The 21,030-nt window shown below is 36.2% G+C and overlaps 1 protein-coding gene and 1 long non-coding RNA gene across 6 annotated transcripts in view; one reads left to right on the top strand and one right to left on the bottom strand.

Annotated features, from left to right (window-relative positions):
* The window catches only part of LOC129060946 (uncharacterized), a 37,638-nt gene extending 29,598 nt beyond the window's left edge, over positions 1-8,040 (bottom strand). For 4 of the 5 annotated variants that reach the window (XR_010141082.1, XR_008527855.2, XR_010141083.1 and 1 more), the window contains exons 1-2: positions 7,766-7,967; positions 5,287-5,398 (exon numbers count right to left, since the gene is read on the bottom strand). This is a non-coding gene — a long non-coding RNA (uncharacterized LOC129060946). Of the gene's footprint in view, positions 1-5,286; positions 5,399-7,765 lie in introns of all 5 variants that reach the window. The other variant, XR_010141084.1, reaches the window with a different exon arrangement.
* NRG1 (neuregulin 1) overlaps positions 1-21,030 on the top strand; it is a 97,571-nt gene that overhangs the window by 47,507 nt on the left and 29,034 nt on the right.

Genomic DNA, 21,030 nt, shown 5'->3' on the forward strand with positions numbered 1-21,030 from the left:
ATTTAGTCTCGTGAGGTGCTTCATTTTTTAAAGTATTCTTTATTGTGTTTTTTCTTCATGACCCATCATGGTGCTCGATCAGTTCCTTGTTTTTTCTTTTGAGCATGACTAATAATAATAAAGTCTGAGCTCTGGTCTCATATCACATAGTTTAATTGTATAAAACAACTATGAAGACCCACACTGACAAGATCCTGAGCCTAAATAAAATTAGGTCATGTCTAAAAGATATTGTCCTTTGAGTTAAGCAGAATGTGTGGGTGTGTGCACATGTGTGAGACAGAGGGAGAGTTTGCTCACACACAGCCTTGACACTGATAATATTTTCCCAGACAGCTTCTACTCAATGACCTTGTAGTAAAATCAAAGGAGCTTTGATGTGTGCTCATTTTACAGATTAGAATAGTAGAGCCCAGAGAGAGTAAGTTATTTGCCTGAAATCCCACAGCAAGGGTCCACGGGAGCTAGGACTCCGGCTTTCAGGACCCTCCTGGTTCAGTCCTCTTTACTTGAGTCAACTCTGACGGGACCTGGCATGGTGCCCTGCAATTACTCATGATGCAAAAGGTAAGAGCGGGTGAAATTTTAGCACACTGATCAATCTTGAGATACTAAAATATACCGGCAAAGTTGTGAACTCGAAAATTACTAAACAGGCTGGGCATGGTGGCTCATGCCTGTAACCCCAGCACTTTGGGAGGTCGAGGAAGGAGATTGCTTGAGCCCAGGAGTTTGAGATCATCCTAGGCAACAAGAACAACAACAACAAAAATAATTAGTTGCGCATGGTGGCGCATATCTGTAATCCCAGCTACTGAGGAGGCTGAGGCAGAAGAATCGCCTGGACCTGGGAGTTCAAGGCTGCAGTGAGCTATGATGGTGCCACTGCACTCCAGCATGGGTGACAGAGTGAGACCCTCTCTCAAAAGAAAGAAGGAAAGAAAGAGAGAGAGGAAGGAAGGAAAGAGAAAAGAAAAGAAAAGAAAAAGACTGAACAAAACTTGAGAAAAGCAATGTACCCTTATCACAGTTTTATGGGAAAGTACACAAATGAGTAAAATGCAAAATAATGGCATTTTCTGTACTGAGAAATAGAGATACCACAGAGCAATCGAGGGAGAATTAGTTATTCTGTTCTCTGTTGGATTACAAAGCAGAATTCCGAAAAGCACACATTGTTTGACACGCAGTGTGAAGTTGCTTGATGTTCACTGTGATGTTGGCTGGGACACTGTGCCGGGTATGTGTGGGTCTCCAGATTCACCAAATGACACGTGGTCAGAAGGACCCTCTTTTTGCTAATGTCATTAAGTGCCATCTGTTAAAAATCAGGTGCTTACAAATGAGAGTATTTAAAGAATCAGAGGGAGCAAGGTATTATGTGTCCCCTTGTTATCAAACTGTAATATCCAAATAAGGATATAATCAAGCCAATTCTAAACAGTCCAAAGGCAAAACAAAAGAATGTGCTCAGTGCTTTCAGCCAGTGTCTGGATGCTAAAAATCAGACTGACTAGTCAATGAAAGCGACCACAAAATTAGATGATTTTGACCCAAAAGAATGCCTTGGCCTCCCTTCCCAGAGTGTTTGCCAGTTTTCCATGTCTGCTCTTCCCCTCTTCACCCCCAGCCCCAGGTGAAAATGAAGATGGTTTTCCATTTTGTTTTGAAGAGAGAGCTTCATGTCACTGATCTCTAATGTGAAGGAAAATATCTTCATCAAAACCAACATTCTTGGGAATACATAGAAAATAAAAGACTACTCGTGTCTTAGAAAAGTTTTCCCAAAAGTTGGATCATGTTGGATAATGTTATGATCCTTTTCACTTTCAAAGTTCCCTAGTTCCCTTAGAGAGGGGAAAATTATATTACTGGTAGAAATCAACACTTCCTTTTATTTAGTGAAAAAGTGACACAGCACTCTTTAATTGAAACCTGTGTATCTTTGCCCTCCCCACTTTCTGCCTTTGCTTTTTCATTCACCTTTAACTCCTGCAGCAACAATAACCTCTGGGCTGTTCTGCATTAGAAAGAACTCAAGAGCCCTGCAAATTATAATTTCAGAAGTATTGATCATATTAAACAGCATCAAAAATTTTTACCACTTTTGCCTATACCTGCCCTTCTGACTTTTTTCACAAGTTCATTGAAGATGGAAGGCAGTAAAGCCTCGTGATTCTTTTCAGAAAGGTTAAAATACAATATAATCTATCTGTTTTTTGTTTTTTGTTTTTTGTTTTGGAGACAGAGTCTCGCTCTTGTTGCCCAGGCTGGAGTGCAGTGGCGCAATCTTGACTCACTGCAACCTCCGCCTCCCAGGCTCAAGCGATTCTCCCAGGCTCAAGCGATTCTCCTGCCTCAGCCTCCAAGTAGCTGGGATTACAGGCATGCGCCACTGCGCCCAGCTAAGTTTTGTGTGTTTAGTAGAGACGGGGTTTCACCCTGTTGCCAAGGCTAATCTCAAAACTCTTGACATCAGGTGATCCACTCACCTCAACATCCCAAAGTGCTGGGATTACAGGCGTGAGCCACCGCGCTTGGCCAATGTAATCTATGTTTAAAGATGGTTTGCTATCCTGAATTGTGTATTTGGTGTAGGTTAATAGAGTGAAAGTCCTGTAAGCCATAGGATTAGATGGATGTTACCTGCAATTTAATTCCTTCTGTAGAGCAGATTTCATTGTCACATTAAACATTAGAGCTTAAGAAACAAGTTCTTCAGAGAAGTGGATTGGGAAAGATTGAAGTAGTATTGTGTGAGCTGAGCTTGAGTCAGCTATTCTGTTAGAGAATCCCTAGGTTACATCAGAGAAGACAGCCCTGGGCTAGTCACCTCTATGAGCTTTGTCATGCCTATAATTTTCATCACCAGTCAGTCTTTCAAATAGATATTTCTTAGAGATGCATGGGTAATTAGAGAAACTCTCAATTCACTTATTAAATTTTTCCTACTCATATCCAGAGTTAACTGCTCATTTTTGGCTTGAACAAATTAGAGGATTGCTTAGTGCTGAATACTTGCCTCTTTGTTCTAAAAGCTTGACAGAGCTTTCTTATTGGCCTATATGATAATGTTGGACAATCTTCAAGTGTCTACAGTCTTTGCTGGGGCTGGTATAGTGCTCCAGCATAAATGCATAAATGTGTAATGCAACGGAATTTCAACTCAGTGATAAAATTCTCTAAAAGAGAGAACTAATTAATTTTAGAGCCAGAAAGAGGCCTGTATCCAATCTATTTATGTATGTGCTAGAGCTGGTTACTATAGAGCAATTAGAGACCAATTAAAAGACATGGCGATCACTTCACATTGAGCTGTCTTACAGAAATAAATTGCAGAAGCAGATAAGATTTTCACAAATCAGTGCAGTATGGCCTTGTTACTTTTTATAGCATCTGGATTATGGCTTAGACTTATTAAGAATTAGAAAAACAAATTTCAGTGCCGTCACTGATATCTCAATATAATATGGGACAAGCTGTTAGACATCAATATGATGAAAAATGGCCAGCCATGGTGGTTCACGCCTGTAATCCCAGCACTTTGGGAGGCCGAGGCAGACAGATCACGAGGTCAAGAGATCGAGACCATCCTGGCCAACATGGTGAAATCTCGTCTCTACTAAAAATACAAAAATTAGCTGAGCATGGTGGCACATGCCTGTACTCCCAGCTACTCGGGAGACTGAGGCAGGAGGATCGCTTGAACCCAGGAGGCAGAGGTTGCAGTGAGCCGAGATTGCACCACTGCACTCCAGGCTGATGACAGTGAGACTCCATCTCAAAAAAAAAAAAAAATTATGAAAAGGTAACCGCAATTTTCAATGAGTAAGCACATAAGTAAAAGATAAGGAGAGAATTGCCTCTTTTCTATCGCATTCAAGGAACAGCTGGAAAATGGAAGAAACATAGAAGGAGAGAAATATCACGAAATACGTATTAGTGATTCCACTCTAGGAAAAGTTCATTACAGGAGAGTCATGCAGGCAGACAGGATCTTCTCAGTATCAAGGACTGATTTTGATAATGTGCCCACATTTCAGCGAGGGCATTTTAAGACACAAGCACAGCATTAAGGTGTTTCAATAGCAGACATACCTGTCTTTATTGCAGTGGGGAGAAAGCCGAGGCTCATAAAAGAGGCATGAGCATTCACGGGAAGGAAGAATGACCAAATAAAGGCCTAGGAGGAGGTGAGCTGGGAACTGTACAAGGGAGCAAAGGCCCCTTCTTCAGTTGATTTCAGGGTGGCCTTAGCACCAGTGCTTGGGGAAGAATGGCTCACATCCTCTATGGCTTACCCTATTCTTCCAAGGCTAATTTTGGAGACTTTCTAGTCTTTCTTTTGGGATCAAATATATCATGAAATTGAAACAATAAAACTACCCCCCATAGAGCTGTTACTTGGTTTTCACTTTTCATATAATATTAAAATCTCAGGACTAGGAGCGATTTCCAGAAGCTATAAAGTCTATCCACTACCTCCAGACAGAACTTCACCTAGATAGACTAAGGAAATATATTCCTTATTGAAAGTATATTCTACCTCATTCATTTACAAATAAGGTGTAAGCCTTCCTGGAAAAACATTCACAAGTGCCATTATAAATGCTTCTACAGATAAAGACCTTAAAGCTAACCCAAAGTTATTTTGCCACATATACTTAGATATCTTACATAAGTAATATGCGTTCTCTCGATTCCATCCTTGTGAATTTGCATTTGGGTTTCCACTTCTTCAAAAGAGAGTGCGTTTGTTCCATGGCCAATTAGTTTGAAAGTATGTATGAGTAATTTTGCATGGATAAAAACTAACCATGCAACTTTAACTCTGCCTTTAATTAAGTAATCATTAAAAATGAAACTTGTCTACTTCCTCCTGTTCTGTAGTTGACAGTGATTGAGGGGCTTGGTATGGTTGTAGTGGCACAAAAATGGAAATCAGTAAATTAGAGCAGTTGTCAGACCCAGATTCTGATTAGCTAAACAGCTTGCCTGGGTTAGTGATTAATGCAGTTGTAGGGAATGAAATCTGCTTTCCTAGAAAAGTCAGTAGAGAACGTTTAATGGAGTAGAATTATGTGACAGTTGTCCGGTTGTGTGAACCATCTTTGAACTTAGTCAAATGCAGATGTAATTTTATATTGAGACTTTAAAAAGAATGGAAAAATGGCTTCAAACATAGGAGAACAAAATTTTCTGCTTTCTTTGTTTACTTCTTGTTTTATGTCACCACATAAATGTGATTGGTACAGCTTTTGAGATTATTAGTTTAGAATTTCTTACCCTTTGTTGTCTTGAGCCATCTTTTCTCTAGAAACATGCTAATATTACAGATGGTTCAAATGTTCCTATAATGTCAATGTGTAAATCCATATTGAGCAATGTAGAGGTCTGGCTGTGAATAGGACAAAGAAAAAATTAAGAAAATATTTAAATGTACATACCTCTTTTTCTAGGATTTAATAACTCAAATTGTTTATAAAATGTTATTAACAACTTTATTAAAAGTATAAGTTACATGTTATAAGATTCACACTTCAAAGTGTACGATTCAGTGTTTTTAGTAAAGTCACAATGTTGTACAACTCATTACCACTATCTGACTCCAGGATATTTTCCTCACTCCAAAAACAAACCTCATACCCATTAGCAGACCCCTCCCATTTCCTCTTTCCACCCTTTCCCCAGCTATTCAAGTTATTTTTTAAGCAGATGTTCTGATTAAAACTCTGTATCTGTCTTTGGTGCTTTAGCTAGCAGAAAAAAAAATGAATATAAAACAATTGCCTCCCCATATATATTGGTATATATAATTTATTAGAATGGTTTTCATTTCACTTTTAATGAAATAATACTGAAATTTCAATATGTATAACTGGTAAAATAATTTCGGCAATACTGTGAGTGAAATGATAGGGCAAAAATGAATGCTTTTCTTTAACTCACAATTGATACAAACAAAAAAAATCAAATGATCTAGTCAAGTCGAGGGTAAATTCTCTTAAGGAAATAACAGGTAATTACTTTTCCTTGAGTGTAAAGACACTTATATGTATTTATTAACACATACATAGAACTTAGATAAGAATTATCTTTAAAAATATGCATCCTTTCCAAGTCTTTGCTATTGTGAATAGTGCCACAATAAACATACGCGTGCATGTGTCTTTATAGCAGCATGACTTATAGTCCTTTGGGTATATACCCAGTAATGGAATGGCTGGGTCAAATGGAATTTCTAGTTCTAGATCCCTGAGGAATCGCCACACTGACTTCCACAAGGGTTGAACTAGTTTACAGTCCCACCAACAGTGTAAAAGTGTTCCTATTTCTCCACATCCTCTCCAGCACCTGTTGTTTCCTGACTTTTTAATGATTGCCATTCTAACTGGTGTGAGATGGTATCTCATTGTGGTTTTGATTTGCATTTCTCTGATGGCCAGTGATGGTGAGCATTTTTTCATGTGTTTTTTGGCTGCATAAGTGTCTTCTTTTGAGAAGTGTCTGTTCATGTCCTTCGCCCACTTTTTGATGGGGTTGTTTGTTTTTTTCTTGTAAATTTGTTTGAGTTCATTGTAGATTCTGGATATTAGCCCTTTGTCAGATGAGTAGGTTGTGAAAATTTTCTCCCATTTTGTAGGTTGCCTGTTCACTCTGATGGTAGTTTCTTTTGCTGTGCAGAAGCTCTTTAGTTTAATGAGATCCCATTTGTCAATTTTGGCTTTTGTTGCCATTGCTTTTGGTGTTTTAGACATGAAGTCCTTGCCCATGCCTATGTCCTGAATGGTGATGCCTAGACTGGATTAAGAAAATGTGGCACATATACACTATGGAATACTATGCAGCCATAAAAAATGATGAGTTCATGTCCTTTGTAGGGACATGGATGAAATTGGAGATCATCATTCTCAGTAAACTATCGCAAGAACAGAAAACCAAACACCGCATATTCTCACTCATAGGTGGGAATTGAACAATGAGAACACATGGACACAGGAAGAGGAACATCACACTCTGGGGACTGTTGTGGGGTGGGAGGAGAGGGGAGGGATAGCATTGGGAGATATACCTAATGCTAGATGACGAGTTAGTGGGTGCAGTGCACCAGCATGGCACATGTATACATATATAACTAACCTGCACATTGTGCACATGTACCCTAAAACCTAAAGTATAATAATAATAAATAAATAAATAAATACATACATACATACATACATACATACATACATAAATACATAAATAAAAATATGCATCCTTTTAAATTTATTCAACTAGTATTTTCTTTTCACTACAAATACAATAAATCCTGGTTTTGCTTGCCTCCGCTAGTTGATATCTTGAGTTAATCCTACACATCAGCTGAAAGAATAGAGTTAAAGTTTATATCTATGAATAGAAGGACTTGATAAACTATTTGATAATGTAAATAAGAGTAGAAAGGGAATGTGTAGTGTATTATGCTAAGATAGTATATGTAATTCATGTGAGTGAGCACACTGATACATTTTAAGATAAGCAAGCGCCATATTAATGCATATTCTTCCCTGATTCCTTTTCATCCCCTTTCCCTTCCTTTCCTCCCCTGTCCCATCCTCTTCCCTTTAGACCCTTGTCACACTGGCCTGCATTCACTTACTGGAACTGGCTATGTCCCCTCCTGCCTCTGGGTCTTCAAGCAAGGCCTTTCCTCTGCATGTCTAAACCCAATCCACACACCTCCCACACCATGCTGGCCCTTTGCTGTCTTAAATTAACTTACCATCCTTCAAATTTCAACTCAGTAGTAGTTTCCCTAGAAGCCTTTTGCAGCTTTCCAGAAGTCAGGTCCTGTTCATGTTCTCAGAGCACCCTGATTTTTTGGAAGTAGCATTCATGCTCCTATCCTCATCTTCTCTATTTTCAAAGAAGGATCAAAGAATGTATGTATATTCTAATATATATTGTGTAAGTATACTAATGATTCAATATCTTTTTAGAAAATCTGCAATTTTGGACTTTTTATTCAGTCAGACATCTTTTGCTTCTGAGAAATCTGAACTATTTTCTCTTGTTATGACTGTGACATTCATTCCATGTGTTGAAATCAAGACACAAGAATGCAAGAAATGATGACTTGCCAGTAATTACCCAGTTTTCACTATTAAAAAGCCTGGCATTGCTCTCCCAGAAGAATAACAACTCAGTGATAGAGGGGTGTAAAGACCATGGGGCCAGCATATTCGAAGGTGATTTTTAAATATTAATTATTGTGGTCTTCAATGTGAGTAAGCCTGCATTTTTCAAAAGGTTTCATATCTTACAAACCCCTGATTTCTCCCTTTATTAAAATCTATTTTGAAGTAGGCCAAGCTGTCAACTAAAGTGAATGTTTTCAACTAAAAGATGATTCACTTTCTAACTTGACACAAATAAATGGAGAAAATTATAGATTATAGATCAATTATCACTTTCTAATTTATTTCTGTGATTTCACCCTGATTTATTCCATGAACAATTTAAGATATTTTAACTATCCGACATTCATTTAGTTGAACAAAAAGAAAACGTGTATGGTACACCTTGGTAAATAAGGGACCCCCTTAAACTGAAACTTTCCCAAGTACATTTGAAAGTCCATAAACTGACAATGGATACCAAGATCGTGAGATCACAAATGTGACTTTTCCTTAAGATTTCATCACAAGATAAATCAAAGTGCTAGGAATTGTATTTTCTCTTTTCCTAGTAATCAAGTATCCTTCTCAGATGACTCTTTTTGTAAAAGTAACAACTTCTCATCTTTGAGACTTGTCTCACATACCAAATATCAAAAATGGAAAATCTTTGAATTCTTTTTCCTGTTGTGGGAATACGAGTCATTTATAACAACAAAAAAAAAATCAATAGGAAATGGATGGTTTAGGGAAGTGTATCCTGAATGCTGTCTTTAAGGCATTGATTGGAGACTGCCCACATCTAAAAAATGACTCTAGGACATCACTCTCATGTATTTCCGTGAAGAAGCTGGTGGAAAAATGTGTTTTCTTCTAAAAGGCTATGTGTGGGACGTGTGTCAGTGTTCACATGTGCCTAATAGTCATACATAAAATCACACTTGTATGAAAATCAAGTGAATCTGCTGAAATAAACAGCAACCCATGTTTGGGCATTTGTGTTGGTAGAGATTGGCTTTTAAAGGAGAATGGATTAATATATGATTCTCTTGTCGGTATTACTATGAATTGTTCTTTTTTGAGGAGAAGTCTCGCTGTGTGGCCCAGGCTGGAGTGCAGTGGCGCAATCTTGGCTAACTACCACCTCCTCCTCCTGGGTTCAAGCGATTCTCCTGCCTCAGCCTCCTGAGTAGCTGGGATTACAGGTACATACAATCCACACCTGGTTAATTTTTGTATTTTTAGTAGAGAAGAGTTTTGCCATTTGGCCAGGCTGTTCTCTAATTTCTGACCTGATCTGCCTGCCTCGGCCTCCCAAAGTGCTGGGATTACAAGCGTGAGCCACCATGCCAGGCCTGAATTTTCACTTGCAAAATTATCAGTCATTTCTTAAAACTTGAGGAAGCGAGGAGTCAAGAAAATGAGGTGAATGATAAGGCTGTTTAGACTGTTTTTATTGTCTTAACAGTCCCATTTTTGTCTTTCATTCTTCTTTCTCTCTAATGGCTGGGTTTTCAACAATAATACAGGCAAGCATAAAAGTTAGCAAATGAGGGCTAACCTAGAATTGCAAATTTGATTGGGTTTCATGTTGGTTTTCCTTAAATAAATCAACAGTTTTAACAGGGTGGCATTTAATTATATTTGTTTACAGAAATATTTTTATATTTGAATTTCTTTCATAACAGTGTTTATTGTGGTCAAAGGATGGGAGGGATGAGGAAATAATATTTGAAGACCACAAGGGCATTCTTCACCTCTGTAGTCTTATTATCTGGCCTTGAAACACTACGACAGTCTTTAACTGAATTTATTAGGGGCTGAATACCAACAGCATAAGTCAGAAAAGGGTTTACATTGACCCCTTTGGATTCTAAATATTGTAATAAATGTTATTAGTTCTGAAATATCATATCTGTTTGATTTCCCAAATGATTGCAGAAATGCTTTGATCTTTTTAGTCCTATGATATTGTAGAGATATCTCACTAATAATTTTTTTTTTTTTTTTTGAGACGGAGTCCCGCTGCATCGCCCAGGCTGGAGTGCAGTGAGCCATGTTTGTGCCACTGCACTCTAGCCTGGGTGACAGAGCAAGACCCTGTCTACAAAAAAAAAAAAAAAAGAAAAGAAAAGAAAAGAAGAAAAGAAATGTAATTCACTTTCTTCTGGTCAGCAGCTCACAGGATAGAACACATTGGACTAGAAACCTGTTGTATTCTTACTTTTACCCATGACGTGGCTTCTTTTAGAATACAAACTGTTTAGAACTAAGACAGGAAAATTTAACAAAGCATTAGATATAAAAATGTTCACAACATGTGTGATCTATTGTTTAATTTGAGAATATTTTAAGAAAATTTGTGGTTGAAACCTATTGCTTTCATTGAGGTGGTGTTACAACACAATCGATCTTTGAAAAAGTGTTGGCTTCACCAGGGAAACACTAGACCTCTACCCCAGTGACTCCTGCTAAAGACGGTTTTTGCCATCGCTGCCTTTTCTGATACCTTTGTGTGTGCTCAGATTGGCACACTGGTTAATTTCAGATACCATCAGCAAAAATGGAATATGCTGAACAAGCACTTACAAAGTAGGGGTTCTTTATAGAACAGAGCTGTAGCCCTTCAGTAACAAAGAATGAGTCAGAGGAAATGAGTTAATTTAACAAATTGCTAGTTGCCTACCAGATATCATAGCAAGGAATAATATATGCAAGGTGTGTTAAAGGCAATGTTTCCTTAATTTCTTCTTTCTATCTCCCATCTCCCAGTGTCCTCTGGGGAGGCAGTAGAGGTGGGAGGGACATATTAAGTAAAAAGTGTGACCACTTGCTGAGTGATTTTTAGTGATTTGTTGAGCTGGATTAAGTGAATTTAGAGTTGAATCTTCAAAATGATCATTTCCTTTTTTCAAGAGTTTATATTCTGGATATTTTCATTTGAAGAGCAGTGATAGTGTCGGGCTAAGGTTTACTAAATTGTACAAGTGAGTTTGCAGAAGACTAAGTGAAACAACTTCTGTATAATGAACTGGAAGATTAATCTGCATATCACATAAGCAAATAAAAAACAAGCAATCGTATATTTTATAATGAAACAACAGTAAGATAAACAGACAAAAGGCATAGTTAAAAATCTGTAAGAAAAAGCAAATGAAAAAGCCTTGGTTTCCCAAGGCTCAAGAATTTTATGATTTGAGAAAAATACTTAAGTGTTGCTGGCACTTCTGTGCAATAAATCTCATTATTTCATACTTTATTGTCACTACTGTCATGAAATTAATGGATCACATTTAAGCATTCCTTCTTGGAAAAATATCACTAAAATGTAATGTTTCTCAAGTCATAGCACAAACAAGATTATATTTATCATTTACAGACAGGTTTTATTGGTCCTGGTGCATTTAGTTCCCCCCACCTCCATTCATCTGCTGATGGCCAATAAAAGCTATAGGAAGTCTCATCAATGAAATTAGTAATCTGTGGGGACAAACATGCCGTTAGTGCCTGTCGTTCGAGATTTGTGATCGTTGCCGTGCTTTTTATGGCATCTGAAAATATTAGTTTGACTTTAAAAAATGTAGAGTTGTTTCTATTGTTGGATATATTTATAAAATTCTGAACATAAAAATGCTCTTTGGTAGCCACTTGAATTTTTAAAACTATATTTAATAAAATATAGCTTTTAGGAATAGCAATCAGCATGGGATAGGTGACGATGTATTTTTTTTTTTTTTTTTTTTTTTTTGAGACGGAGTCTCACTCTGTCGCCCAGGCTGGAGTGCAGTGGCGTGATCTCGCTCACTGCAAGCTCCGCCTCCCGGGTTCATGCCATTCTCCTGCCTCAGCCTCCCGAATAGCTGGGACTACAGGCTCCAGCCACCACACCCGGGTAATTTTTTGTATTTTTAGTAGAGCTGGGATTTCACCATGTTAGCCAGGATGGTCTTGATCTCTTGACCTTGTGATCCGCCTGCCTCGGCCTCCCAAAGTGCTGAGATTACAAGCGTGAGCCACCGCACCCGGCCAAGTGACAATGTATTTTAAGTAGCCTCTGCTGTCCTTGACGAAAAGTGCTGAAGTGGCAAAATGTTTGCTTTAGAGATGTACAGAAGTAGAAAATTTGTGAAGGACATTAGGTGTTTCTCCACTTTGAGAGGGGATCTCCTCTTGATCTACTCTTTATTTCCCATCCCAGTGTGAACAAGGTACTAGTTGATGAATTAGAATCAGGATACTTGAAATTAAGACTTAGATGTAGCACTTTGTGATCTGTAAAAATCATATGAGATCTTACTTAAATATGAAAATGTTTGAGTTTAGCCAAAATTACCAGCATCATTGGTGTATATCAAGTTTAATCCTATGCTTGGAATAATAGAACTTCAAGGTTGGAAGATAAATCTTGAATAGTTTGAAGTTAAACCCTACCTGCCGTTGCAATGAGTCCCATTGAAAAACATTTCCTACATGTCTTCAACAAGTCTTTGCTTTCTTTAGTTACAAGGAATTGCCCAACCTACCAAGGCTTCCCCATTTTATCTTTGACTATTTCTATAAATTTCTTTTTAAAAATTGTGTCCATATTTTAAGACACAGAGGGAGGGTAGACGCCTAGATCTGAAGGATGTTAATCTACTTAAGAGGAATTTGCTTACGGAAAGATGATCTAGCAAATGAGATAAACTGGACTGATAAAAATTATCCAAACCCAGGTTTAGATGCCTATAGCAGTTTCACAAAAACTAAATCTTTGTCTCTAATGGATCTGAGCTGATGGCAGTGTAGCAGAGACCAAACGTCTGTGACTGTCGTGGAGAAGCCCCTTTTGGATGAAGCTTTACGCAGGATTTTCAAATGTTAATTATATTTACAAACAGATCAGATGTAGGCATAGATATATTAGAATACTTTATATCTTCTCTCGTTTATTTTTCTACTGCTAGATAAATGGGACTTATAAGTATCTGAGTAGGCAAACAAGAAAGAATGCATACAGTTTTATTAATTTATCTGAGATTCTGTGATAAGCTACAGACCAAGTCAAGTGGACTAGTTTTGGCAGGGGCTTGCTGTCCATATGATCGTCAATTAGCTTTTTTCTAAGTTAAACTTGAAAACTAAGAACTTTAAGAAGTGCATGGGTATATATAGGGGTATGTGTGTGTGTGTGTGTGTGTAATTTTACAAGACTGTAGAATTATAAAATGACATTTGTTTTAAGGAATATTTGATTGACAGTTTCACTTACCAATATTAGCCTCTAATTATGACACTGCAGATACCCAAATTTAAAAATTTCCATTACAATAGTCCCTGAGACCTATAAGGAACTATTGAGGTCATAAAAAAGGATTGGTAGTTTTCTTTCAGAATTTTAAATTTTCTCAAATAATATTTCACCAAATATTAGCCACACTTGTATACTTTGACTCCATTGGACGTTAAAATGTATAGTCATAATTACTCCTATGGAATAGAGATTTCAATAGAAAGAAAGCTTTAGAAATGAATCTCTCTTTCTTTGCAGATAAATGCTATTTAGTTTTCAGAGTTAATATAATTCAAATTATTTAGAAGTTTGCAAGATTCTATTATAAAGCCAGTTTATTTTTTTCATTCCATTATCATCTGAATATTCTAAAAAAAGTAAAAAGAAATCTATTTGTAGAGAAAACAATACCTTTTAAAGAAAAATGTATTTTGTGCTGGGCTGCAATCTTATTCATCACTTGATAAATGATGCTTTTAATTCAGATAATTAGAGTAATTTATAACAAATTATTAGATATAGCAGACTTGCCATTCCATTTCTATAAAATAAAAATACATTGTAATGTTTACATTGATTAGTAATAATAACAACACGTTAGTAGTAGTAACAATATATGACCTAAAATCAGTGGTAATAATGTCCTATGATAAGAAGATTGTACAAACTTAAAAGCTAGATTTTCTTTCAAATCTTTTGTCGTGCTCCTGAGAGAAAGATATGAGGGGAAAAAAAGTCACTATAGCAAAATGCCTTCTTAGAACTGTTTCAGAGCAATTAAGGGGAGAAGGAAAGAATTAGTCAGAGATTGTTTCAAATTTGATATGAAATAAACTGTTACCTTTAACTATTCAGCAATGACACAGTTATATTTCATTCCAAAGATGTTTACAATCATATGAGTGGATTTCTGTATTCAATGTTACAATAATTCAACTTGGAATTTCCCATTAAATATGATATTAATAAAAGATTTAGGTACAGTCCCCTGGTGTGTTTGAAGCTGTGCACTCTGCAAACACATAAATAAAAATATATCTAATTGGTTTGTGGCATTTTGAGATTTTTTTTTCAGAAGGAATGTACTTAAAAAAATTAAATTACTGCAGTTTTCTTTCAGAAAATTGGGCTTTTGTATTAAATAATGCTAGTCCAAACTTAAAAATAAAAATCTTTAAGCCTAATAAGCATCTTTGTTCTCTCAATAAAAAGAAAAAAATTAGAGACTCTCTTTCTCCCTGGCCTCATACCCCCATCAGCTTCTGAAGTTATATGTATGAAGTATTTTTTTTAATCTACAGGGATACCTTTTAAATAAAATATTCCTTTATTATCATAAATAATCCATAAAACAAAATAATAGTGGCAGTATTTGTAATAAAGTCCTAAAAGTTAAATCATCCTTATTATACTTAACATAATCCAAAAGACCCCTAATTAAGTTTTCCTTTCTTAACTTATCATGATCTACAATAATTTTGGTGATGTTCTCAAATGTTCTTATATCTGCTTCTGAAATAGTTAAACAGATTATTGAAAGAAAACCTCTGAAACGAAGCAAAGAAAATAATGTGTAGAAGGAAACAGCTTTTAGTCTTATCTCTAGTGGAATCATGTTATTGAGTTTTCTAAATTATGGAAGATGTCAAAGGTCATTTAGAGCCAGACCTCATGTGAAGAATTCTTAACTTGAATTGGCTTCAGAAAAAGAGGTCCATGAAACTCCAAAATTGTATGCTTGGTTTTTATTTGTACATGTAAACAAAAATTGATAGCTTTCCCCAAATTCTGAAAGGAGTCCTTAGCTCTCAAAATAATAAGAACCTCCATTGAATAAGACATTTGAGTAGGGACTTTGTGGTCAGAGATCTGAGTTTGAATCCCAGCTCTGCTATTTTCCACCTGTAGGGTCTTGGCAAACTCCTAATCTGTCTGAGATATTGTTTACTTTCTAATAAGTGCAGATAAATAATACAGAATTTACAGGTTATTGTGAGAGCCTATGAGATCATGTGTATTTTTGCCTTGGCATGTTGAAGTCACACAATAATTCTTTCCTTTCTCTCAGTTTCTCTCTTTTAAGATGACAGGAATGGTTAGCTAAAGCAACTCAGTGTTAACATGAGGGTTCCTGCTCTGTTGCTTGTTATCACACATGGGTACGTATAACAGTGACTGCCTATAGGAAGGAGTCAGTACCCTGGGACAGCTTTCACTGGTGGATTTTTATGATGGAAAGCAACCGCATTAACTGCAATATGGCCCAGGGTGACACTTGACATCTGTATGTTTTATTTTTATTAAAAGAAAATTTAAATTATTGCCTTTTCTTTTTATTATGGAAGAAAATGTAAGCATGTTGACTGTTCACTAAGCCGAAGATTCCCTTTTTGCTTTCAAAGCTTTTCTCAAGGACATTAAACACTCTTCCTAATTACTTTTTATTGATTTCTTGACATTTCTACTGAACATTGACTGCTTATTTTTAGGAAACAAAGAAGCCTAAGTGAAAAATGTTAATGGTGCATTTGAAACTACAAAGTTCAATATTTTAGTCACGCCTCTTATATGTAATTGTAGGTAAAAACTATATAACATTTTTGCCATGTGCCTCAGCTCTCTTATCCACCGAAGTAAATAGAAAATTCTATGATTCTCAGAGTTCTTCCATAGCTTTAACTTATTTTGAACAAATCTGTGACTTACCTTGCTATATTTCAAATTTTATTTTATTTTATGATTATTCATTTTTATTTTTATTTTTTTGAAACAGGGCCTCACTCCATTGCCCCAGCTGGAGTACAGTGGCATGAACTACAGCCTCAATTTCCTGGGCTCCAATGATCCTCCCACCTCAGCCTCTCAAGTGGCTGGGACTATGGGCCCACACCACCATGCCTGGCTAATTTTTAAATTGTTTTATTTATAGAGATGGGGTCTGGTACTACTATGTTGCCCAGGCTGGTATCGAACTCCTAGGCTCAAGCAATCCTCCTGCCTTAGCCTCCCAAAGTGCTGGGATAATAGGTGTGAGCCAATGAGCCTGGCATATTTTATTATATATTTTTTTTGTCTCAAGAGGTTCTGAGAACATGTGTGCCTGTATTTCAAATTTTAAATGGGTGAAGATAAGGCTTGGCATAGTCAATTGAATAAAATTTAGTAAAAAATCAAGGGAATACTGAAGAGACTGATGAAAATTACACAAATTAACTCACATTTTACATTGTTCTTCCAACTTTGCAGTTATTTGCCATTAGTAAACACTTTAAATATGTCTGCCACTCTGATTTTTAGCATTATTATTGTTAGGAGTAACTATGTAAAGCAAGTCTGATTAGATGATCCTCATATGTAATTTAACCAAACGAAAGATATCTTATGTTAACTATTTAGAACAGCCCATTTATTTAAATGTTGCTCATTTAAATTACTTGACAGTCAGGAATTAACTTTTAATTAAGGAGTGCTACCATCAGACCTATTTTTAAAAGTTTCTTGTGCGTGATTTGCATATTATGTACAAATGAGGTTAAAGAAAATTACAAGTCAACAAAATGAACCTAACATCAAATGTCCCTGGAGACAATTTTTTTATTTTATATAATTTATCTGCATCTCTTATAGAAATACTTTTTTTGTCTTTTCTCCCTATCTCTTTGTTGTGTACAATCAGCTTTTAAAGGATCCAGTGGTATTAATTTTGCATTGCGGTCAATCAGAGATCTTATGCAGATATTAAATATTGCACAGGCATCATAACTAAATTTAGCATTTCATTTGGAATAGTTCCTGTTGCCATAACTCCCTGATGGTGTTTATAACTCAGCATATTTATATTTGTATATGCATTTTTATGTACATGCATTTCTCTTTGGTCTCATAAAAAAGTAAAGTATGTATTTTTTTCTAACTCTACAATCATTACTAAATGAAAATTAAGTTATTCTTTAAGGCATATTTTTTAAAAGGAAAATGATGATAATCTGAATGAAGGTTACATAGAATCCCTTATAACACTCTGGCACTATGTGGTCACATCACTGAATTTCTGATAACTTTCATATTATAATTTAGTCTAACTATTCAAGATCAGTTTAGTTTTCTAGTGTTTAGGAAAGCTTAATGAAAAATATAAGACAACAGACAACTAGAAAACTAGATAGATAGATAAACTGAAACAGACAACAGAAAACTAGATAATGTAGACAGAGCGCTTTCCGTGAGTGAAGATTAAAATGCATCAATTTGATTCACAGTGGCCTCCTGCCTTCTGCTAAGAATGCACAACCTAAAGGTAGTATTTTAAGTCTCATTCTCTGACAATATAGTTTGCAAACATAGAGAAATATTCAGATGTAGAAGAATATGGCTTCTCTAATGGCCTTGTTGGTTTTTAGCTACAAGGTGACATATATAGTTCTGAAATGAAAGAGGCGTCACGGGACAGAATATTTCAGTGGCTGTATTATGGGCCTAGCAAGTAACCTGCCTTGGAATTCCTCTTTATTATTTTGAGAACAAAGGCATGCCATTTAACTTTTTTCAGCCTCAGTTTGTTTTTTGTTTTTTTCCAACTGTGAGAAAGAGAAAGTGTCACCTATTTCTTGTTAAGGACTAAAGGTGTTAAAATGCTAGAATGTCTGGCACATAGTAGATATTTAATGAATGTCAGTTTATCTTGTCTTAGCTAAGAATTTTCTTGCTTTACTATACAGATAACTCTTGAATTTTATCTGCATTCATTTCTTCTCCAAAAAAAGGGAACCAGGAAGAAGAGAAGCAAAAGATATACCTTTACAATGCCTAGCTAACATTATCAATGCCAAACACCTACTGGTTGTGGTAAATATGATTTCTACTTCAAAAGACAAGATTACTGTAAAAAATGATTGCTACACTATCAAGTTATGGCATAATGTTACGCTATGAAGTTGTTATGCTATAAAGAGGAAAAAAGATGTTTAAGAACAAAACATGCTATCCAGAGCACACCTCCATTTTTGCAATTACAAAATGTCTTCTTTGCTTCTCACTTCTCCAGTTCCTCCCTCGTGACCTACCTTGAAGATCACCTATAACCAGAACATGATAAATAGCATGCCCAGGAGAAATGGTAGTTGTGAGCATATTTAAAGTGCTCTGTGATGTTTTACCCTCAGCTGTATTGAAATATAGTTGGTGATGACTCATTCTAGAAATATGACTATTAAGAATGAGTACATTTATTTCTTCAATAATAAGAAAACCAACAGAATGGTAGTCCCAGAATCTTAGTTCTACTTTTAACATTTCACACCCAGTAAGTTGGATAACGGATGGCAGAGTGAGCCTGCATAGGTAATAACTTATTATTATTACCCTTACCGCACATGGCCCTTTTCCTTATACTTTTCTCCTTGAGCCAATAATGACTTTGATGATTCAGTCTTTCTGCACTTTGTAGAAACCATATCCCAAACAGTATTTTCTAGACATCAATTCTAGCATGTGAAAGAATTTAGACAGCCTCTCCAATTTTCATGCTTCTGGGACAGAAAAGTATTTATCACAGGTAATGATGATAATCCGGTTAAATTTGTTATGCCTTTCTTTACTTTCAAAGTTAATTTCCATTTTTCCATTTTGGATGCTGCGTTTCATGGAAATTGTCTATAAAGAGTCTACTAGCCTTACATGTAATGGTCAGCAGGCGTATTTGATACCTTTTTTTTTTCTTTTAGTAAAAGGAGTTGTAAGTAACGAGCAAGTGAAAAGTGAAGGGGAATTTAGCATGTCTCCTCCTATTTGGCAGCAACTGCTCATGCTATTCAATCTTTAAATAATTTTTAAGGAACTTGTCTCTTATTGTAAATTATGTCTGGAGAATTAGAAGCGCTACACATAAAAATTCTGTCTTTGGAATCAGTACAGATCCATGTCAACCTCGTTAAAATGATGACTTCTCATCTAACTTCAAATATTCATTTTTACCTTATTAAGTCATAGAGTTTAGCTAAGCACTGAGGGTATGTCCTTTTTGTTATTTTGATTCTGAAATCCTCCTGACGGTTTTTAGGGTAGTTATGGTTAAGATTTTGGTGCCACGCCTGGTATTTCCTACCATTACTGTGATAGTGATGGATTTCTTCTGTCTGGACCTCTGCTCTAGTGGTTCTGTGATGTAAGCATGGTTGGAACTTTGTACTGACCTCATGCTATGCCTAGTCACAGAGCTTGTAAAATACAGCCAAAATTTTATTAATTCAGCTATATCTCTTATCTCTAGAATTGGATCATCCATGACTCCTCTCTCAGAGTTGTGAAAGTGGTCAGCTTTGTTACGTTGAGCCTGAAGCACTGATCCCACAAATCAAAAGACCACGTGACTCAGTTCCTAGCTCAGTCATCTTTTCTCTTTCGACCTTTGTGTATATACTTAGTGTACCTGTCTCTCGAAAGTGATTCCAGCAACATAGATTACATACCCCACTTAACAGGTTAAATTTCATTAGACTTATCAACGAAGATCCTTTGTTGCCATATTGCTGCTATGATAGTCCTATATAGGAAACTCCAGCTTCCCATCAGGATTTGAAGCTAGACTTTACCATAAATTGCAACAGCTGCCAGCCTGTTGACCCAAGAAATGTGGTGCATTCAAAAAGAAGGAACAAACTAAGACAAGCAACCAGCTCTGTACATCAAAAACCCTTCTGGTTTCGGTAAACTATCCTGTGACTATCTAACTTTAGTCCCTGAAGGGTATTACGCCTTATTTACCTTACAAAACTGGCATCCTAGACCTTCCTAATTGAGTTGAACTTCAAATTCATTATCTAAATCCTAAGAAATGTTGAATTTTCACAAACCCCAAATCCTGCCTGCTCTCTCCTTTTCTCCCATACATCCAACATCAGATTTTTTTTTGTTTACTTTCTCTCTGATAATTCATGAGTAAGTTTTTAAAAAAAAAAAAAAAAAAAAATGTGTGGCCAGAGTTTTCTGTTTTCTGTGGATATTGCTGTGGGTCTGCCCATGCCTAGTTCCAACTTTTAAATAAATATATTATATAATATATTTATGTCATAAATATATACAATAATATATTTATATAATTAAAATCTAATGTATAATATATTTATAACATAAATATATATGATATTATATACATATTTTTTTTTTTTTTGAGATGGAGTCTTGCTCTGTCACCCAGGCTGGAGTGCAGTGGTGCGATCTCAGCTCACTGCAACCTCTGCCTCTAGGGTTCAAGCAATTCTCCTGCCTCAGCCTCCCAAGTAGCTGGGATTACAGGCACGCACCACCATGCCCAGCTAATTTTTGTATTTTTGGTAGAGACGGGGTTTCACCATGTTGAGCAAGCTTGTCTCAAACTCCTGACCTCAAGTGATCTGCCCACCTCGGCCTCCCAAAGTGCTGGGATTACAAGTGTGAGCCACCGCACCCAGCCAAAAAGAAATATTTTGATGCTATGAATGCATTTGTCATTTCTATTCTGTTTCATCCATGTGTTCTTTTGTTTACCTTTGTAGTAGTCATTTACAGTGAAAATAATTGACAAATGAAATGGTGTTATGTTCTTGAAAACAAACACACAAA

Source organism: Pongo abelii, chromosome 7 (genome assembly GCF_028885655.2).
Source record: "Pongo abelii isolate AG06213 chromosome 7, NHGRI_mPonAbe1-v2.0_pri, whole genome shotgun sequence".
Classification (NCBI taxonomy): Eukaryota; Metazoa; Chordata; class Mammalia; order Primates; family Hominidae; genus Pongo; species Pongo abelii.